We start from the raw sequence: 14,156 nt of genomic DNA, 5'->3' as shown, positions 1-14,156 counted from the left end.
TATATAAGCCTCTTAATGCCATTGGCAGCCTTTAGACTGCAGTAAGATATGCCAGTGCACTACTGGCCCAGGATCAGGGGAGCTCAGAGGCACACTTTGCAACACTTTCTGGATCTCCGTTGTCTGCGCATTGACCATTATCGATCTGGGCTCTGGGCCGCACAGCTCAAGTAAGTGTCCGAATGGTTAGAGGCTGAACCAAAGCTGATCCAGATTGTGTGGATCTAGGAATCAGTCTGGGGCACTCCGTGTCCTCCCTTATCTTCTCCAAGCTGAGTCTGGTTTCTGGTTCAGCTGAATCCTTTGCTTCTCCAGGTGACTGCCCTTTTCCTAGTCCTGCCCTTTGTTTTCTCAGGACTTCCATTTGAGCCATGTCCTGTGCCAGACCCTGTACCCACACCTCCAGTGCCTGGGCTGGATTTTCCTTCTTACAGAGAAAAGGGCCCCAGCTGTAGTCACTTCCACCACTAGTGTTTACATGGTGCCACAGGAACATGTGGTGCCTTACAGATGTAGAAGGAAAGCAGGCCCCTGCCTTGTAGCTCAGGGGCCCATGACTACAACAAAGCCTATTTTCTTTCTTCTCGTGGCCTTAGCTGAGGCATGACAGCTGAACCTTTCTACCCCGCAATGCTGCCCATATGCCTCCGGTGTGTCTGCTACCTCAACAGCTATGGGCAAAGAGCAAGTATCTTTCTCTCAAGCTGTCTAGGCAGCCCATTTATGCTCTGTGTTTATGGCTGCTTTTAGAGCTGCTCACTCACACTGCCTGTGTCAGGACATTTTGAGTTTGGTCTCCTGAACTGGATGGCCAGCCAAGAGAGGCCAGTGAGGTAGCACATATGACTTGGCACATAGCTCTTACAGAGCTGCTCCTTCTGTAAGTAGGTGTCTTTTCATGTTGGCTTTAGTCTTCTCTGCTCCATCAGGCACCTTTGTAACACCCTTGTGTGTCTGTTACAGGCCTGTCCTACCTGGCTACACCACCTTCAGACAGAGGACCTCAGTGCACGTCAAACATGGGCTAAGTCTCCAAATCCCCCTGGGAGCCAGGGGTGAGATTACCACTATCTGACAGACGAGGAAATTGAATAACGGGGTTATTAAACACCTTGTCTGAGGGCACACAGCAACTCGTAGCTGGACATAGAACCCAGGAGTCCTGCACCTAAGCCACTAGCCCATCTTTTTTCCAGATGGCTTTCACCCTGAGCCCTGTGGTGGCCATATTCAACTTGAAGGGACGAACGTGGCATATCTGCTTGTATCTGAGGAGCAACGACGTGGGCAACTCTTTGTTGTTCCAGCATCACAAAGTAACTCATCATCTAGGAGTTGTTGGTGGGCCAGGAAAGCCTCCAGCCAAACAGGAATTACCCTCCACTTACCTCTGGATTGGCTGATGCTCTGCTACAGCCTTCTGTGCATGTACACATCTGCACTAGGACATCAGTGCAGTCTCTACAGATAGGGCTTGCATCTGATGTGGCCAAGGATATCTGTCCAGACCGAACATGGATGTCCCAAAATGACTTTCAATATGTGAACTCACACCAGCACAATCTGCCTAACTAATCACAGCAGCCAACAACATTACCCCTCCTCTCCCCTGCCAAACCAGCTGCCATGTACTGTCCTGTAACACATCTATAGTTCCTGTTCATTAGTATCATGTATGCAGGTCTACCTTCCCCTCCAGAGTTGGCGGGAGGAAACCACCAGTTCTCAGAACTCTTAGGATTCAAATGCTTGTACTTGTAACTGGGGACCACTCCATCTTGCCAAGTCCTCCTCCGGGGTGGTGGGGGATGCACTTAAAATATCCAGATTACACCATTATTCTTAAATGCCCAGGAGACTCGCTTATTGAAGAACAAAACAGATGCAAAAGGTAGCAACTCCTAGCAAAAAGGAATAGATTTAGCAGAAAATTGGAACAAAAACTCAGTTCTGAGGAGCACCGTTGGCTTTAGCCTTCTAATCTATAAAACAGATGGATTTGGAAGAAAGCAGCTGGGATGGGCACAAGTTTCTCAGGAAGAGTCAGGAATATTCACTGAAGAGCATGCGGGCTACCTTCTTTGCACAGCTTCCCTGGAGAGAGAAAGTTTTGTGCAAGGAAAACAACAAGATGTCTCCATGACCCTCCTTTCTGTCCATGCCACCAGCTTCCATCCTGGATGGTGAAGAAGGTGTGTGTGCCAGAGTGCGGCTTGGAATAGCATCCCATAGTGAAGAGTTTCTTTACCGGCTGATCCATCCCCACCTCTGAGGCTTCACGTTAGTGTCTGGTAAGGATCGTCCAGTGTCTGGGATACTTTCGGACTCTCCACCCAGTGCTTTTTTTGCATTACAGATTACCACATGGGTAGGTATAGTATGGGTGAGCTGAATTTCCCTTTCCAGTAGTCCAGCTTTGTGCCTCTCCCATATACTTGATTGAATTGTCTTCCTCACCAAGGGTACGTAACAAAGCCATGTATGTGTGCGTGTACATGTGGCAGTGAGGATGAGCAGATCCAGAGTGCTGTACATCAAAGATTCAGGTCTGCCCAAGGTTATTTGTAACTGACTGCTAGAATTTGAAGGCATGGGTTTGGTAGATCTCAGCCTATTTCCGACTCGCACAGCACTTCCCCATTCTCAGCGACATTCTGCTGTCAGCTTTTCTTGCCAGCCGGCTTCTCTGATTCCATGTTTGTAAGGAGCAGTATAGACCTCCAGGCCTGTGTAAATGTTGAATGATATTGACTTTGTTGGCAGAGTGGCTAAGGACTGGATGCAAGACTGAGAGACTTTGGGAGGGCAGTGGGTGGGTGGGCAGCCTGCATGGATGATCATGTTGCAACTGTGTGTGGAAGACCATCAGCAAGCTCCAGGGGCGGCCACTGCAAGCCCTTTCCTGCCTTACATTCACGATAAAGAGTAATGGTATTAAACAGGGAAAGTCACATGAGAGTGCGTCTTATCTGTGTCCACTCCTGATCTCACAGTGCTCTGTTGCTCTGTAACAAATACTAGGGTACTTTGGGGTGAAAGAAGCTGAATTCTGTCAAACTTTGTTCCCTTCTTATTGGGCAGCTGAACTCAGTTCTTGTCAGCTAACTCTGAGAATGGATGGATTTGCTGTAGAGGGTGTGGATTGGACCAAATTAAATGAAGTGTTGTCAAGAGGAACAGACAGGGAGCGATGCAGAACGCTTACATGTCCTGTCTGGATTGAAATGAACTGAGAGCTCCAATGGCAACGTGCATTGTGGACAGTGCATTACATGCCCAAGGCAGGAAGGTGTGGGTGGTACATATAAAATTTGCTGAGCCCTGGGTTCTGTTTATGAGCAAGGCATGTACATGGCTGGTCTGGATTTCCCTAAGTATGAGATATTTCTGGGTGGACTGGGTGTACATATGACATTCATGAGTGTATTTGCCGGTAGGTTTGGGGTGCTGGGCAGGATGAATAAGCGTGTATGTGTGCGTGTACAGGAGAGGTTTGTGGCGCACCTAGTTGTGATATGCCTGTCCGTGGAAGAGGTGAGTTATATAGCTGTCTACATTGGGCATATGAGTGGCATGGGAAACAGGCATGGCTGTATTATAGGTGTCTGTGTTCAAACACACAGCTGCTACTACCAGTTTATGTACGTGATGGAACCAATGCACAATTTGGCAGCATCAGCAGCATCTGTGGGGGAGAGTTCAGGGCTGAAACAGCAGGATTATTGCAGGTCAAGAGTGAGGGGTGAGGGCAGAGCTCTGGGGGATCATAAGGATAGAATTACAGGGGCAATTTTGGCTAGGATTAAGGTGCATTAATGCAGCATCTGGAAAGGCAAGGGTGGAATATTAACAAGCGTGCTGCCTGCTCTGATGGTGTGCCTCTAGTAGTTCTACATGGGGAAGATACTATGGTACCTCTTGCAGTCTAGCTCCTGCTACCAGTGCTTTATCTGCAGCACTTTTGTGCATGCACAGCTCGTTCATTTGGTGAGGAATGTACTGGTTGGCCTGCTCAGTGGTGGTGACTGAGAACAGGTGGCAGAGAGTATGGCCAGCTCCAGCTACACCCATTCTCAGTAACAGGGAGATATAAGGTGTGTGGAAGGGCAGAGTTTTCAAACTACTCTGAAACATGTATAGCTCCATTTGCAGGTCAGTTCTCCTACCAGCCTTGGTACCTGCTGATACTGTTCCTGTATCAACCAGCTGAGTTGCTTGTGAGCCTGGATAGGAAGGTGGCATTCTTGTTAGCCTAGGAAAGGACACTCAGCTCAAGAACTGGTTCCTTAGCCTGGGTGGGAGCTAGCTGACAGGGCTGCAGACTAGCACTGCTTGGGAAGGACTGCATTCTCTTGTGAAAAATGTTGGCAAAAATGTAAAAGAAATAAATTGTGCAGCCCTTTCCTACCCCCGCCCCCACCCCAAAACATGAACTCTGCACGCCTCATGTTTTAGTAAAGGGAGAATTTTAAAAGAGAGAAAATGTGAATGTTCAAAAGAAAACTAGTAGTTGCTGTTTGGTCCAAAAGCCGTTTTGTTTGAAAAAAGTGTTGTTGGCAAATATACAGCCAGCCCCATGAGAGAACAGGGGATGGTACAGCCTTTCTCTTTGGTTTTTAGGGGTTAGTCCTGAATCCAGGGCTTTGCCCCACTGCTCTGTGTGATGCTCACATTTTGAATGACTCTGATCTCTCCGCTCTCCTGTGGATCCAGTGCGGTGGGCTCAGCGCTGCCTGCTACTAGCCCTGTGATGCCAGCACAAGTGACAGCCAAAGAGGATTCAGTATTAAGGCTTGGCTTTCCAATCCGTCTAAGCTACTAGAGCGGATCACAGGTGCCCATTTCTGCCAGTGTCATGCTGCTGAATGCAAGTGACAGGGTTTCTGGGCCTGGGCTGGTGTGTGGAGGAGGTCTGCGGTGAGATGAAGGCCAGATCAACCTTGTCAGCCATCTTTGGACCTACAGATAAGGCAATTGTGGAAGCCGATCATCCTTGACTGCAAGGGATTGCCAAAGAAGAAACGCTGTCCTTCCTGAGGGAGGAAGGAGATGGGAAATTGGTTTCAGGATGTAGAGTGAGAAGAACAGTGAAGGGAAAGGAGGGAAGCCCAGGGCAGGGAGGGGGCAGCAGGGCTCTGGGTATCGGTGTGAGAGCAAGGAACTGGGCTCTCCAGGTATAAGCAGGAAAGCTCGCGTGCCTTTCAGCACAACCTTTCTGCTTTGCTTCGGTGTGCAGCTGGGAAGCATAGGAAGACTCCCACTTGCGGTGGAAACCTGGGCTGGGTCATCTGACTGGCTGTTCCAGCTGAAGATGTCCCTGATGTGATAACTCTGGCTTGCATCCAGTCTGGCTCCAGAGCTAAGTCTGGGGCACCGGCACCATCTATGGGTTCTGGCTGAAAGTACATGTAGGTGACTTACACTTGGAGGGAACGGCCATGGGGATTCCTAGCTGGGGCTTGCAGCACCGCCTGGCATTAGGGCTGCCTTGCACTTCTCCGTGGAACACCTGACTTTCAGTAGCTTAGCGCTAAATTTTACCTGTTCGGGTGGAAATTTTCCAGGCCAGGTGTCTGCTTCTAGTTGAAACATGTCAGGAAATTTTCAGGCAAAACCATTATTATTGCCTGACAAATTCAGGGAGTAATACATTGTTTTATCCATGTAAACACCCCTGGCAACTTTTAATCAAGCGATTTCACGACCTAATACTTTGAAGGAGGGAGTTGAAATTTTACTGTCTCCAGGAAGATCTGCCAGATTTGACCAATTTTTAAGCTGTAACAGTGGGGACATGTGTGCGTGTGTGTGGGTGTGCATGCACACGCGCGTGTGCACATGGTCAAGTTCCACCCTCTGGATATTTAGTTACAACAAATCCTGAATGTTTATGCTGTGGATGCTGACTTTATGACACTGCAGATGCTGGCTCTGCTGGATGGGATGCAGCTGAGGGATTTCCAGGTTGTTTTCCCCAGCTCTGCCCATTGCTGTGTGACCCCTGATGAACCACTTCACTTAGTTGTGTCCCAGTTTCCATCTGCCAAATTGGGACCATGCCCCACCTGTCTTTGTAAAGCTATTGGGGTTCTAAGCTGCAAGGTGGGGTTGGGTTGCCAGTTATTAGCAACCGGGCGGTAGGCAGAGAGAGGGCTGGGATTTCTGAAGAGATACCTCGGAGGGTTGGTTACAGCTTGTAGCTGGCAGGAAGGGGACATGCAGGCCTAGGAGCTTCCCTCTAGCTGTGTCTGCTGAAGCTGTTGCCAGTGGCATTTACCCTTCCCAGTCCATCATGAATGTCTGTTCTCAGATCTGGAATGGGAGTGTGGCCCTGCTGAGCCACAGTGTCTTCCTTCTTCCCTGCTTCTGTCCTTTCCCTTCTTCCTGCAGTCTTTTTTAGATAATTGTGCAGACAGTAGTGACACCTGCTGGTAGACGATAGCAAAGGACAATCTTTTTGCTAAAGATTTGGCTAATGCTATATAAATTATTAGCCCGTGACTTCTGTCACCTTAACTGTGCTCCATGTCCAGGCAGATGGATTCACTTTAAGGTGAAGGAATGATGGGCATTCCTCCTATAACTTTGCAAACTGTAAAGCCAATACTCTTTTTGTAGCTGGAAGTGTAGCATCTGCAAAGCATCATGCTCTTCTACTGTACCACCTTCTCAGATGCTAAACTGGTTGGCACTGGAAAGCTGCCAGCTGGGCTGCTGTATAAAGACCGAGGCAGGTTTTGTGTTACAGGCTGTAAACAAGATGTCAGTGGATTGGAGCCTTCAGCTTTCTTGTGTGATTTTGAGAGAGTCTTTCATTTCTTAAAGGTTTGATTCCCCCTCTTAACAACAGGACAGCAGCACTTACCCATCTGAAGCGTGTCAGGAGGTACTTTGATGTTCTGGGGATGAAGGTGTGGTAAGTGTGTATTTCAGTGTGAGGAGAAATGAAACAATCTGCTTTAAACCTTGGTTTACTCGAATCCATTGTAACTGGTTCATTTGTCTGCTTTATCTAAATGTAATCTGAGGCCAAACTGTGATAATTTTACTACCAATTTTATTAAGGGGAAGTGATTACCCGTTTTATTCAGGGAAAGTGATTGCAGTTTAGCTTCACTTATTGCAGGATGGGAGTGGACTCATTAAATGGTCATAACATATCGGCTAACGTGTTCTCCCGAGTGATAAATCCCCCACCTCAAAGTGAAAAAATGATTTAATCTGTCCAGAGCCTCTCAAGTATACTGAATTAGGAGACAGAGTCAGTATTAGGCATGGTCTGTCGTGATAGGGATGGTTGTTGGCAGGTACATGACTCCCACCCACCAGCTGCCTGGCTGTTTTCTCTATCCAGGTACTTCTATTTCTGGGATTCACCAAGGTAGCAAGACTTTCTCAACAGGAGAGGGGAGAGTGTGTGTTTGTGCCACGCTTCCACATCCCACTTGCCCAGCAGGTGAACGGGCCAGTGGAGGAGGGGTGGTGTCCAGTGGTCCAGACAAGGTCGGAGGAGCCAGGACCCAGATTCTGTTCCTGATGCTACCAAAGATTCATTGTGTGATTTGAGCAAGTTGTTCCCCTCTCTGTGCCTCAGCGTCCCCATCTGTAAAGCAGAGTTAGTAACTCGGTAATTCTCTGCTTTGTAGCAATGTGTGGGTGGGTGCAGGGGCAGGTCCCAGCTTCATTTTGAGCTGCCTGAGGGCTGTGGAAGTATGAAGCATTAATACAGGGGTGGGCAAAATGCAGCCCGTGGGGTGGATGCGGCCTGCCAGGCCATTCTATCCGTCCTGTGGGGCCCCTAAAAAAATGTAGAAAATTAATGTTTATCTGCCCCTGGCTGCCTGTCATGCGGCCCTCGATGGCTTGCCAAAACTCATTAAGCAGCCCTCTGCCTGAAATAATTGCCTGTCTCTGGATTAATAAGTAGCTATAACCATTAATTATGTGTCCTTCAGCTCAGGCCTGCTTTGGGCTATGGGGTATTAGAATCATAGATAATTAGGGCTGGAAGGGACCTCAGGAGGTCACATCTAGTCCAACACCCTGCTCAAGGCAGGACCAGCCCCACCTAGATCATCTCACCCAAGGCTTTATCTACCCAGGTCTTAAAAACCTCTAAGGATGGAGACTCCACAACCTCTCCGGGTAACCTGTTCCAGTATTTTACTACCTTCCTCATGGGAGAGATTTTCCTATATCTAACCTCAACTTCCCTTGCTGCAATGTGAGACCGTCGCTCCTTGTTCTATTATCTGCCACCACTGGGAACAGTCCAGCTCCATCCCCTTTTGAACCCCCCTTCAGGGAACTGAAGTCTGCTATTCAATCCCCCCTCAGTCTTCTTTTCTCCAGGCTAATGAAGCCTAGTTCCCTCTGAAGCTGCTCAAATTTAAAGCTAATTTAATTGCTCCTATGCCGAGGGCTCTTGGCTGTGTCTTTGGGCTGCTTTGTGATGAGATGATGACACACTGAGATCCCCCTAGCTCCATGCAGCCTTGGAAAGGCTGCAGGCTAGAAGAGCTTCCTGACGCGGCATGGCTGAGCTCATGCACTCCCCCCAAACCACCTCAGCAGGTGCCTCGGTCCTCAGTAATGACCTGTAGACAAGTAATCCAGTCCGCGGACTTGGCTAGGGCAAAACCTGTGTGCCTCTTGAGTGTGAGCAGCTGTGCTCTGCTAACACTAGATGGCAACAGATTGCTGCAGTAGAGAGAAAGACTCCCTGGAAAAAGGGGAAAAGAGCTGCTTCTGGAGGGTCAGTCCTACAACCAAGCCTTCAGGAGCTGGGCACTTGAGGGGCTCCTCGTAGGGCCCTCAAGGAGCGGGTTTAATACATGACCCCTTTAAGGGCTGAAAAACCCAATTATCTGGCCTTGCCCGTGGCTAAATGGGTGCGAGTCATTCAGGGGGTGGGTGGGACAAAGGAGGAGTCCATGCCTTCACCTCTGCCAGGGGCCACCAGCTCGGTTTGGACCCAGTCCTCTTTATAGTACAAGACATGTCTGATGAGCTCTTGGCTGTGAGATGGGAGATGAAGGACAGGGTTTTTGTGCTGACAATTGGCACTGTTTCTAAAGCCAGCAGGCATGCAGTGCTACAGTCATTCTGGAAGCTGCTCTGAGCACAGCTCAGACATGGCTAAATCCCCATTGTCAGCCTTCTCAGTCCCATGCAGGCCACGTTTATAAGTTATAAAACAGCACAAGAAAAGGAGTCAACTTCCACACTTCATTGACATGGACTGAACCAGGGAGTTGCTAACAACATGCTGATTAACAGCGCATAATTCTTTCTTTCCTGTTCCTCCTTCCACCCATCTCTCCCAAGGTGTTTGGCAGACCTTTATAATCTCACACTCATGACTTATCCTGGAGACAACAGTTTCTACCCCCTAGTTAAAGATGGGAAAACTGAGGCACGATGAGGTGAAATCCAAGGATATAAGCCAGTGAGCAGAGAGCCCATACTTACTGACCCAGAGACCTTTAATTTAGCCAGGAAAGGGAGCAACTTCAGCCTGTTAATTCCTTGCACCAAATTTTGGGAGGACCTATTAGCAGGGAAGGAGTAAGCCTCTTATGAAGAATAGATCTCTGGCAAACCCTGCTGTTGTATTTGCCTCCATGACACCCTGCAGCAGCCAGGCTCGAGGGTCGCGGGCTGACCATGTGCTGTGTTGAGCTGTGTTCCCTCCTCTTAGTTCTTCATTCAGTATGTTTTCATTTCATGTTTCCAGATTATAGGACTTGCTCTGGTCCTTTGGATAAGTGTATGAGTTTCGGGACATTCAGAAAGCTCCATTCGCATAAGAGAAGTTGGATATTAAGATATCTGTGGTGATAGATTAAACTCATTGAGTTCCTGATCCCACAGTCCCTGGAGGTACCCAGGATGTGTTTTAGGTGGACCTGGGATCTGGTGCTCTCTGAACAATCCATATAACCCTTTCCTAAATTCTTTCTAGCCCTACACATTTAGGTCAGGAGAAGGGAGTGGAGCATACAATGACATTCACTTTGTTGAGAAGAGAAGTGCTTTTTCCACATTTAACACTATGGGTGCCCATACACATGCTTGGGGGAGGGGGGTGGTTTTAATTGGAGCAGTTCCCAGAAAGCTGCTTTAATTAAAATACCACAGTGTCACATGTACTAAGCCCCCGCACATTTAAAAATGCCCTCAGGTTGCTTTAACTAAAGCTCATTCGACCAGTTTTAGTTAAAGCTCCCTGGCAGCCATTTTTAAACCCACAGGGGCTTATACACATGGGATGCTTATACACATGATGGGGTTTTAGTCCTTAGGGTTGCATTCTATGCCCCCTAAATTGAAATGGTGAGTTTTTAATTTAAACAACGTGTTTTATTTTTCTGTCACAGTATATATGTTATTGTCCTGGCGGCCACAGTTACCTGCTGAAGGCCTGATCCCTTTTTTCTGCAGAGCCTGCCTGCCTCTCCCACAGCTGGGGGGCAGGCTGACTAATGGCTGCAGTGTTCCAAGTTGCAGCGTTGCAAACTAAAGTACATTGGGATGTAGTTTAGTTTACAACAAAGCAAACTTATTTAAAACCCAGAAAACTCATGCACGTGTAGTGTGTGACACCATTAAGCCACACACAGGGAAATTTTCGTCATGTGTACATGTGATGATGCCACAATGTACAGGGACCCATGATGCTGCAGCAATGCTAGAGTGTTCTAATTAGAACGCATTGGAGCATGTGTATAGGCACCCTATGTAGCACTGTGGCACAGACCCCTATCACTTGAGCAAAAGAAATAATTCTGCTAACCGATAGCAGTAGAAAGCTGCTCTACTCTAGTGGTCTTCAGTAGTAGCTGGGCCACTAGAGTATAGCAGCCTTCTCCTGCTGTTGGTTAGCAGCTTTATTTCTTTAGCTCAAGTGGTGGGAGTCTATGCCACAGTGCTAAAGTTTCCAAGTTCCTGCTGTACTTACAAACCTGAGGCGTGGGATAGATGTCGCTTGTCTAACACATGCTTAGCATCGTGTTTTATTTTGCCTTGAGATCCTGAGATAAATGTGGTTTTCTTGTTGCTACAAAAAGAGCGGGGTTTCACTGAAAGACACAAACGCTGCTCCCTTGCCAACTCTGCTTTATTTCCTCTTCCAGGTTCTGTGCATTCTCTGCCTGATGTTGTTATGAAGGTTTTCCCTCTGCTGGTTTCTGCTTCTATCTTTTAAGACGTCACAGGGGGCAAAACAAAGATGGCATCTGGGCAGTTTTCACAGCAGCTGTCCTGAGCAAGGATGGAAGGCATCTGCCTGGTTTATCAGAGTAGCTGGTGCTCTTGAACCAGTCAGTAATCAGCAGGCAGGTATGCTACGCTAACCTAAGCTATACTCTAATGTAATGGAGTTCACCATATTCCTCGCAGGTCCCAGCCAAACCCTGGCAATGGGTTCTAGGTAGACTTAGCTGAATTGCTTGTTATGAAAAGCTCTCCTTCTGACAGATTTGGCCCTTTTTTCCCCACTCGAAAATTGTCTGGGAGCAAAGCATGACGTTTACAAAACTGTTGTTTGCCAAGCGCACTAAACCCGGGGAATCTTTTGGAAACGGTGTGCCACAGGCATCCCTTCCAGTTGCACGATTGGTTAGCGGAGTCAGCTGGGATTGGTCCTGTTCCCTGATTGGATGAGTTGCTTTGGCCGAAGAGGAATTTTGTTTGTGTTAAGAAGCAAATACGATTTTGTGGTGAAACGGCTCAGGGACAGGCCTGGCGTGGTCGCCGCACAGTTTTGCATGCACGGCTGGTGGCGGAGAAAGGGACACGCATGCAAAGGTGGCAGAATCAGTGTGTTCTCAGAATTTTTTTTTTTTTTAATTTGTATCCACGGCTAAATTAGCCAAAACTAATGCCAAATCCAAGTGTCCAGAACCATAAGTGGCGTACTACCAGCAAACATCTTCCACCCGCATCTGAGGCTTCAGATGTCTCCAAAATCTTTGGCAGGCATCCTGCTTGCAGGCCCAAGCCCAGAGGCTTGGGGTTCAGATGCCCCCGAGTTTTGCTTGTCCTCAGCCATACGGCCCTCAGAGCAAGCCTCCCATTTCCACAAACCAGGCATAAAGCCGCTGCACCTCAGTGGGTCCTGAACTACGCCAGAAGAGCAGTTCTCCTGTGATGCACTTTAGGAAAACTGCCTTCTTGGACACAGATACGTGGTATTTCCCCTACCAGTTAGAAGCCACTACACTTGTCTTGAGCCTTCAAGAAGCTGAGAAGTACATCTGGATTGCTGCCTTTGCTACTCACCCAGCTCTGAGGGGCAGGGAGGCCAGGGGCTGTCTGTGTCACCTGCTTGCACTAGACAAGGGTGAAATTCTGCCACACTTGCAAGTGGAATAAAATGATGATGGTTATCCCTTAGCTTGCTTCTGTGGCTGAGGGCAAGCAAAAACTCAGGGGCATCCAAACCCCAAGGGCTTGGGCCTGTACATAGGATACTTGCTGAAAGATTTGGAAGTAGCTGAAGCCCCAGGCTGAAAACTTTGGGGTGGAGGATACTTGCCGGAGGTAGAACCACATAAGGTTCTTGAATGATTCAAAGGATTTAGAACTGATCTGGCTGACCTGGCTAATTGGACCTGGGGCATAACAATTTTTCCTTAAAAATAATAATAATAAAAAATAATAAAAAAATGATGATGGTTATCAAGCAGGGGAGGTACTTTGAGGTGGGTTTGGGCCCGGGTAGTTTTACTTGCGTGGAAAGGGAGATACCTTTCTCGGCCTTGAATGACTTGGTGTAGTTAGAGGGTGGAGGCCTGTCCCTTGCAGCATGGGCAGATTGATTCTTGCAAAAGTCTACAAATACCTCCAAATGCGAGCATCTTGGCTACACAGTTTATGATGATGGAGGATTGCTCTTGGGCTTTCCCTCTAGCTTGCTCTTTTGGCTTTTTTTGGCTAGAGGCAAGCAAAATTAGTGGGCATATGCAGAGCTGTCCCTTGGGTGTGGTGAAACAGGGTGACCACCTCGGGCCCTATGCTTTGGAGCGGCCCCACAGAGCTGGACAGAGTGACCAAGGCCCTTCCCGTGGGGCCTGCCTGGAGCTGGCGGCTCAGCCCTGGGCCATGGAAGAAGCACGGAGATGCCTGCTCCTCTTTGTGGGGGTACCACAGCCCCGTGCAGTGGTAAGGGGGCCCTGCCCCTCTCTGGAGTTGGCTCTGGGCATATGAACTCTAAGGCCTGCAGGCTTGGGGCTTGCAGATAGGATTCCTGCCATGGATTTGGGAATATGTGAAGTCCCAGACTGAAGAGCCTGGGAAATAGGATACTTGTCAGTGGTAGCACTCACAGACTTGAATGATTGAGCTCTGCTCAGCTGATAGAATTAGGAACTAATCTGGCCTGAGACACAAATTAAAAACCAAAAATTATGATGGCTAAATTGTATGTGTTTTATGGACTGCAATGCGAACCGGAACAGCACGCGCACGCGCGCGCGTATGTGTGTGTATTTGACTCATATATTTATTAAGATATATATAGGGGGGTATGTGTGTATTTATTTTTAGGTATATATATTTGCAAAAAAGGAGGGAAACGCCCATTCCACTCCTCTTGCTTTCCAGGAGCTCTGGCCTCTGCTGCAGGCAGTCTCTCTGGATTCCAGCTCACAGATGGTACAGACAGGGCCAGACACAGGCATGGGTGAACCGGGCGGCCACCCAGTGCTTGAACACAATGTGGGCCTGAAAATGGTGATTTTTATTGTTACTATTATTATCATCTCTGGCAAAGGGGGGGGGCAATGCTAAAAGTTCACCCAGGGCCACCAGAAATCTAGGTACAGTGCTGGGTACAGATGGAAAGTTTGGTCCTGTCCCTCTCCCAGGCAATGAAGAGCTGTTTCAGGGGAGGTGGGAATGCATTTCCAGAGGGCTTTGTCTGATCTACTTTTAAATGTTCCAGTGCTAGGATTTACTGGCTGAAGCTGCTGCTGTATCATATGGGCTCAAAGCCCAGGGCACTGTGGCCCCTTAATAGTGACTTTGCTGGAGTAAAGCAGCCATAACATAAAGGCACTTTGAAAGCCCCATGTTGGACATACACTGGACATGGAGAAAGGGTCAGGAGACCAGCCCTGTGGCACCTCCTGGTGCAGGGGGCACCGTCAAGTGTT

The 14,156-nt window shown here is 48.3% G+C and overlaps 1 long non-coding RNA gene across 1 annotated transcript; it reads left to right on the top strand.

Moving 5' to 3' along the window:
- Positions 1–969: 969 nt before the first annotated feature.
- Positions 970–13,728, top strand: LOC109314157. Its single transcript, XR_002102229.1, has 3 exons — positions 970–2,291; positions 11,136–11,340; positions 13,606–13,728. It is a non-coding gene; the product is annotated as an uncharacterized LOC109314157 (long non-coding RNA).
- The last annotated feature ends 428 nt before the right edge of the window (positions 13,729–14,156 follow it).

This window comes from Crocodylus porosus, unplaced genomic scaffold, assembly GCF_001723895.1.
Source record: "Crocodylus porosus isolate Cpor-Errol unplaced genomic scaffold, CroPor_comp1, whole genome shotgun sequence".
NCBI lineage: Eukaryota > Metazoa > Chordata > Crocodylia > Crocodylidae > Crocodylus > Crocodylus porosus.
The sequence above is the reverse complement of the archived record's forward strand: the minus strand, read 5'-3'. Positions and strand labels throughout refer to the sequence as shown.